Source organism: Crinia signifera, chromosome 9 (genome assembly GCF_055691185.1).
Source record: "Crinia signifera chromosome 9, ASM5569118v1, whole genome shotgun sequence".
Lineage (NCBI taxonomy): Eukaryota > Metazoa > Chordata > Amphibia > Anura > Myobatrachidae > Crinia > Crinia signifera.
In genome coordinates this window covers 101,065,567-101,073,777 of record NC_139225.1, presented here as the reverse complement: position 1 = coordinate 101,073,777, position 8,211 = coordinate 101,065,567, and positions in this window count along the sequence as shown.

Genomic DNA, 8,211 nt, shown 5'->3' with positions numbered 1-8,211 from the left:
TGTTGAAACATGTGTCAGTCAATAAATGAATAATAAAAATATTAGTTCAAGAACTGTCAACAGTATGTGTGTCGACTATTTGATCTGACAGAATTATTTTATCTGACATAATAATTTTTATTAGCATGTAAGCAGGTTGTGACCAGGGACCAGGTTATTAGAACATCGATAAAGAAAAATGTTCATTTAGCCCTTTAGGGGCTAGTACTTGAAGGCAGAAAATCCATTCAGCCTCCCGTTTAAGTAACATTAAGCCACGATCACCCCCACGTTTAAGTGGAGGGATGTGATGAATCATTCTGTATTTAAGGCTTGCTAGTGAATGTTTTGCCTCAGCAAAATGCCGGGCAACTGGTTGATCACTTTTTACATTTTGCAGGGCTGCACGAATGGTCGACCTATGGGCGGTCATTCTTTCTTTAAACTAAGCAACTCTTGTGCACTGGTGTCCTTCATGCTTCCCGTAGCGTCAACCAGCGTGGTGACGTCATCATTTCGGACGCCAGAGCGGGAGACGGCGGGCGGCGTGAACGACCGGTAAGGTATTTATTCATGTTGTTTGTAATGTGTAAGTGTTCTTCCTGCACCTTGATAAAGGGGCGAATCTGCCCAGAAACGTTGGTGATATCTGCTTGAGTGTGGAGTCTTATTTTACAAGAGTGCCGCCATCCCCCCGGACCCTATATACATATATACGAAGTCCGTGTGAAGAAATGCGTAGGAGCGTGGCCTAGTGTCACTGAGACTGTGTAGCCCAGGCAAGTGTAACTGCTCCGACAGTGGTAACGGTGCTCTGCACCTACTTGTTTATGCTGTATTCTCTGCGGTGTTGTATACCGCCACTTTTGGTACGTCATTCTAACCCTTGTGTTGGTTTTGTTTATTTAATAAAATACTTAATTTTAATCTGTGGTAATTGCACTATGGAGCACCTGTTCTTTCTATAATATATATATATATATGCATTGTCCTGACGACGGGTATTCCTGAATCGCGTTGACATAACGCCATTAAACCTGTCTTTGATTCATCACAAGTCCCGGAGTGACACTCTCATTCTACCTCTCTCTATATATAGAAAGCACTTACCCCCTCGCAGAAAGGATTTGAGCCGGCACACGGTAGTAGGTGAAGAAAAAAGGGTTTATTGCAATTACATGTGAGCAGTTTTCATCATTTTCACCTCTGATGAAAACTGCCCACATGCAGTTGAAACGGCTGTCAGGTCGGCAGCTGTCTCTTTGTGCAATGATGTAATTGCAATAAACCCTTTTTTTCTTCACCTACTACCGTGTGGCAGCTCAAATCCTTTCTGCGAGGGGGTAAGTGCTTTCTATTAACCACATTATGTGCCTGGCACCGGAACAGTTTTTTCTTTAACCAGAGTGCCAACCTGAGAACCCAACTGTCTCTCTCTCTCTCTCTCTCTCTCTCTCTCTCTCTCTCTCTCTCTCTATATATATATATATATATATATATATATATATATATATATATATATACAGAGAATACCAGGCACAATGTCCTCTGATTTGCATGAAATGCAGGTCTAATTGGTATACTCCAACAAACAGTCAGGTGCCAAATGCACAAAGATTTGCATCACCATTTCAGTTTTATTCTAAAAACTTTCATCAGGATCCTGACAAAAGTTTTTATAATAAAACTAAAATATTGATGTAAATCCTTTGGCACCAGACTTCTGTTTCCTAGACTACAACATCTGTGAGTGTCACCATTCTCCACCACAAACACACACACACGAAAGATGGTAAAATAAACACATCTGAAACATTAGAGTAACCCATGCATCATGGTTGGTATGATTTAGTCCTGAAATCCGTAAGAGTGTTCCTCGTTGCAATGTCTGAGTGTGTGTGCACATATTTTTATATATTTATACAGGCTGAGTATCCCGTATCCAAAATGCTCGGGACCAATAGAATTTTGGATAACGGATTATTCCATATTTCAGAATATTTTTATATTTCAATGATGTATTTTGAAGTATCTTGCATTTATGCTGTATAAACACATCAAACACATGAAATGCATACAAATATATTTTAATTGGTAAAAAAACAAGGTTTCAAAACATGAAACAAAATGTGTGTACTATCTCAGATATCCGTTATCCGAATAATTCCGAAAACAGGACATTCCAGAAAGTGAACAAAAATTTTTTTTTTGCTAAAAACTTACTGGGGACATTTGTAACAGCACTACTGAGGACATTATATGTAACTGGCACTATATATGTGCAAGACAATGATTGCTTGGCATTTAAATTCACTGCCTGAGATTGTACACAAACTTTGTTTCATGTTTTAAAAACCTTGTTTTATGCACAAATAAAATATATTTGTGTTTATTTCATGTGTTTGATGTATATGTACAACATAAATGCAAGATACTTCAAGATAAAATATTCCGAAATACGGAATAATCCGTTATCCAAAGTTCTCCTGGTCCCGAGCATTTTGGATAAGGGATACTTAACCTGTAAATATATATATATATATATATATATATATATATATATATATATATATATGTGCTTATGTAATATCTGGGCTCCCGTTTTTCTTATGAGACCGCGTGCGCCTGCCACGCTTCGGGCACGGTGGCTCGCTGCGCTCACCACACTATATAAAATCAACTCCATGCGTAGTTGGATAGTAGGGGTATGAAAAAATGGGGTGCATTTAACATGGGAGCCCAGGTAATACATAAGTACCTATAAGTATATAGGTACTTATGTACATAAGTACCTATATTATGTACATATATGTACATAAGTACATATAATATATGTGTGTGTGTGTGTGTGTGTGTGTGTGTGTGTGTGTGTGTGTGTGTGTGTGTGAAACACAATGAAAAATTACATGAAATGCTATTTCTTATCATAACTTAATAGCTTCTTTGTTGTTAATCACTTGCCCTACTTAATTCATTAATTATACTGGAAAGCTATAAGATTAAGCCCTCAGGCTGGATAGCCTCACGTGAAGTCTTCTTTTTTATCTGTTCCCAGTTAGATTAAGTCTAGGTCTTGTTTAATGAGGTGCCACTTGCTGGCTTTTCATGCAGAAAGAATTCCTCACACTCAGCGGTATGTAGCTACCATATGAATTATAAAATATTTTGGATTTTTCAGAATTTCTGACTAATGTTTCCTGCAGGAAGCTCCATTCTGTGCTCTCTGGGATGTGGGCAGCTGGGATTTCTTTGATTTGGTTTGTTCAAAGCGTCATCTTGTTATTCATTATTTCTCCAGCATAGTCTCTCAGATCGCTTTTCACAAAGAATTATGTTTTTTTTTTCTCCCAACAAGATGACGCATCTCACGCTCTATTACAAAGTTAACTCTTTGGTGTCTGCAGGATCTGACGCATGTTGGCAGCTGTAATTCCATTCTGCTTGGAAAAGTCAACTAAACAACGATCTCTAAATATTGAAATTAATTTGCATTGATCATACATACAAAATCAGTAAGTCTCTTATACATCATCAACCTGCTTTATGAGTGACTACAGTTGTTTGCCTATTTTAGTATCAAAACATAACCAGGTTACAATGGATAACATGCTTCAAAAAGTGATAATGTTGATTGTGAAAAAAACCACAGCAAATAAGCTCCTAACTGTCATTGTTCAAATGTGTAACATAACAGTTGGGGGCTGATTGGCTGGCTGTTATCACACTCCATATAATCACTTTTTGAATCTTCATACATCTGCCAAGTATTTGGAATATGTATATGAATATATATATATATATATATATATATATATATATATATATATATATATATATATATATATATATATATATTTCTGATGCCTCTTATTTGGTTTAATATTTACTTGAGGTCAGAATGTTATTAGAAAATATTGTCAAACAATAAACTCTTGTGCATATGTTTGGGCACAGAAAACTGAATACTAACTTTGTTTTATATAAGAATTTGTATTACCGCTACAAAAGTTCAATAGTAATAATAGTCGTATTTTTTTTTTTTACTGTTTACATTTTAAATTAGTAAATCCTGTAACAAATAATAATAAAAAAAAAACATTTTCATTATTATTTGGTCACAGACATACAGTAGGGCCTCACTCAGACCTGATCGGATGGCTGCAAATTAGCAGGACATGCGATTATCAATAGCCTGCACATCCGTACATCCCATAGTACACATGCGTAAGGCTGTCCTGCAATAAAATCCTGCTCCTATTTGCATCTCTGCCCATTTGCAAGATGATGGATAGAAAGCTGGCGTTTGTATCTGTCCATTTTCTGGGAGTGTCAGGGAAAACACAAGCGTTTGAGGGGAAGTCATGGGAAGTCCGCTCTGGCCCCTAACAGCCTGTTCCTATAGCTACACACCCCTCCCCTCCTTCCCACCCCTGTCCTCATTTTACCCCACCACTGCCACTGAAGTCCATTCTATCCTTCAATCCGCTTCTCCCTCCACCTGCCCGCTCGATCCTATCCCTCCAATATTATCGGTCGTCTCAGTCAGTCGGTCTTCTCTCACCTGGCTCACCTCTTTAATCTTTCCCTATCCTCTGTGATCTTCCCCTCCTCCTTCAAACACGCTCTTGTCTCCCCAATTCTCAAAAAATCTAATCTGGACCCCAACTCTCCGTCCAACTACAGGCCCATCGCCCTCCTCCCTTTTGCATCCAAGCTCCTAGAACGTCTGGCCTATAAGCGTCTCCTAAGCCACCTTACTGATAACTCCATTCCAGACCCCCTCCAATCCGGGTTCCGCCCTTTACATTCCACTGAAACTGCCCTGACCAAAGTCACTAACGATCTACTATCGGCTAAATCCAAAGGCCTCTTCTCTATCCTCATCCAGCTTGATCTGTCGGCTGCCTTTGACACTGTTGACCACCCTCTCCTGCTCAACACCCTCCGCTCCTTTGGCATCACTGGCACGGTCTTCTCCTGGTTCACCTCATACCTCTCCGATCGCTCCTTCTCCATCTCCACTCCGAGCTCCTCCTCTCCTACTACCCCGCAGCCAGTCGGTGTTCCCCAAGGGTCAGTCCTTGGCCCTCTCCTCTTCTCCCTCTACACCACCTCTCTGGGCACCCTTATCAGCTCCTATGGCTTCCATTACCACCTTTATGCTGATGATACCCTAATCTATCTCTCCTCCCCTGACCTATCCCCATCACTCCTGTCCAAGGTCTCCGAATGCCTTACGGCCATCTCAGCCTGGATGACCCAACGCTTCCTGAAACTAATCATGGCTAAAACTGAATTTATAATCTTTCATCCCCCGAATATCCCCTCTTCTCCCACTATCTCCATCAGCATTGGTGAAACCGAGATCACCTCGACCGACCAAACGTGCTGCCTCGGTGTCATCATTGACTCCTCACTCTCTTTCGTGCTCTCTCACAGTCTTGCCGCTTTCATCTCTGCAACATCTTGCACATCAGACCATTCCTCTCCACTGAAGCGACCAAAATTCTCATTCACTCTCTTGTTATCGCCCGCCTTGACTACTGCAACACCCTTCTCTCTGGGCTACCTCTCGCCCACTTCGCCCCTCTCAAATCCATTCTTAATGCTGCTGCTAGGCTCATCTTCCTCTCCCACCGCTCTACCTCCGCCTCCCCCCTCTGTCTATCCCTTCACTGGCTCCCCATTCCTTTCCGGGTTCTCTTTAAACTCCTCACCACCACCTACAAGGCTCTCTCCTCCTCCACCGCTCCTTACCTCTCTTCACTGATCTATATCCACACTCCCTCCCGTCCTCTTCGCTCCGCCGCCGACCGCCAACTGACCTCTCACCTAATCACCTCCTCCCACTCCCGTATCCAAGACTTCTCTCGGGCTGCCCCCCTGCATTGGAACAACCTCCTGCCACCCATCAGGCTTTCTGATTCCCTTACCTCCTTCAAGGGCTCCCTCAAAACCCACTTCTTCCGAATAGCCTATCCCTCCTCCTCCTAACCTCTTTCGCTCCTCCTATCCTGCCTACCCTACCCCTCCATCCGTTCCCATCCGTTCCTAATTTTTATATTGTTATTCGCTCATCCACCCACCTCCTTTTAGTATGTTAACTCTTATGAGTAGGGCCCTTCTTCCTCACGTACTCACTCTACCTCTTTACCTCACCAGTGCTCCTGCCCTGTTCTTCCCTTCCTCTACTTCATCTTCAGTCTCCTCCACAATTTCGACACCTACTTCAGAACTGATGCTGATTTTAGTTCTACCAGCTATACCCCTATTTATGCTGTATTTAATCAACGCACCCTGTACGTTACCTTGTAATTTGTTTTTTTGTTTGCCATGTACGGCGCTGCGGACACCATGTGACGCCTTATCAATAAACGTACTACTACTAATAATAATATTACTTCAATGGTGAGTGGATTATGAATGGATTTGCAACTAATTTCAGGCTTGTGATTATTTTCGATAAGCCCTGCTAAGCAATTCACAGGCTTGCACGGGGCGGTACTGGATTGCTGGGCTCCGAAAATTAGCAGTCGTACGATCAAGTTCTCTTCTGCAAACTAATAAAAGGTGCAAATAGCAAATAAGGACTGCTGGCAACACTGTCCAGGCAGAAACGGCTTCTTATACGTTTGTTATTTGTTTCTAAATGTTTCATATAAGTAATTGAGCATCTTTGTAAAACCCAGTTTGTAGAATTTTTCAAGCAGCATTTGTATTACTCAGCAGGAAAAGTGCGCTGACATAGCCTTCTCCAGCTGTTTCTGCTGAGCGATAGTCATAAAAGCTATTAAATTCTGCATTCTGACGTGAAATGCTTTTGGTGACGCATTATGATGTGAAGAAAGAAAACAAGGGTAATATGCATCATGCTTCCTGTCTCACTCCTCCTGCAGCTGTGCAAGAGGAGAGAGACAGGAGGCATAATACTGTAGGTTATACACTGGGATTTTTGTCAGAAAGGAACTGACAAAGAAAGAAAAACATGCTTTTTGTGCGCACTCTTTTATATTTGAATGAATTCAATGGTTATTTTAAGACATAACTTTTATTAAAGTCTTTTTAAAAAGAATGTCACAATTAATTAGATAATTGGTTTAAAAATGTAGTGTGATCCTTAAACAGATATTGTTAAGGAATAGTCATTGTTTTATCACACTTTAATTGTTCATTTAGGCACTGTATTATCAAAGGTACAATTACCAGTGAACATAGGCAGTAAAATGATTCAGTTCCCCCTAAATGTATATAATCTTGTGCTATTATTGCACCGTGAGTATACCTAGAATGGTTTACCAAGGGAGGAAAAAAGTCACAGCCTCAAACATAAATACTCTTTAATAGAAACTCACTCTGGCAGTCATAAATACAGATATTTGGATTGAAACGGCGGCTCGCACCCCTTGTAATTATATTGCCACACCTGGTCTTCCCCAGGGGGCTCCCACCTAGGTACTATCCCGGCCCTCCAGAAAGTGAACAAAAATTTTTTTTTGCTAAAAACTTACTTGGGACATCTGTAACAGCACTACTGAGGACATTATATGTAACTGGCACTATATATGTGCAAGACAATGATTGCTTGGCATTTAAATTCAGTGCCTGAGATTGTACACAAACTTTGTTTCATGTTTTGAAACCTTGTTTTATGCACAAATAAAATATATTTGTGTTTATTTCATGTGTTTGATGTATATGTACAACATAAATGCAAGATACTTCAAGATAAAATAATCCGAAATACGGAATAATCCGTTATCCAAAGTTCTCCTGGTCCCGGCATTTTGGATAAGGGATACTTAACCTGTAAAAAAAACCCAGTGAACATAGGCAGTAAAATGATTCAGTTCCCCCTAAATGTATATAATCTTGTGCTATTATTGCACCGTGAGTATACCTAGAATGGCTTACCAAGGGAGGAAAAAAGTCACAGCCTCTAACATAAATACTCTTTAATAGAAACTCACTCTGGCAGTCATAAATACAGATATTTGGATTGAAACGGCAGCTCGCACCCCTTGTAATTATATTGCCACACCTGGTCTTTCCCAGGGGGCTCCCACCTAGGTACTATCCCGGCCCTCCACTGCTTGGCTTCCAAGTTCGACTTGCTACTCTTCCTTTTTCTCCTTGAAAAAGCCGCTGAGACCGTTACCGGAGGCGGGGAAACGCGTTGGGTAACTACAATTCTTTCTGCACCACAGGGGATACCACACAGGCTTACCACCAGAC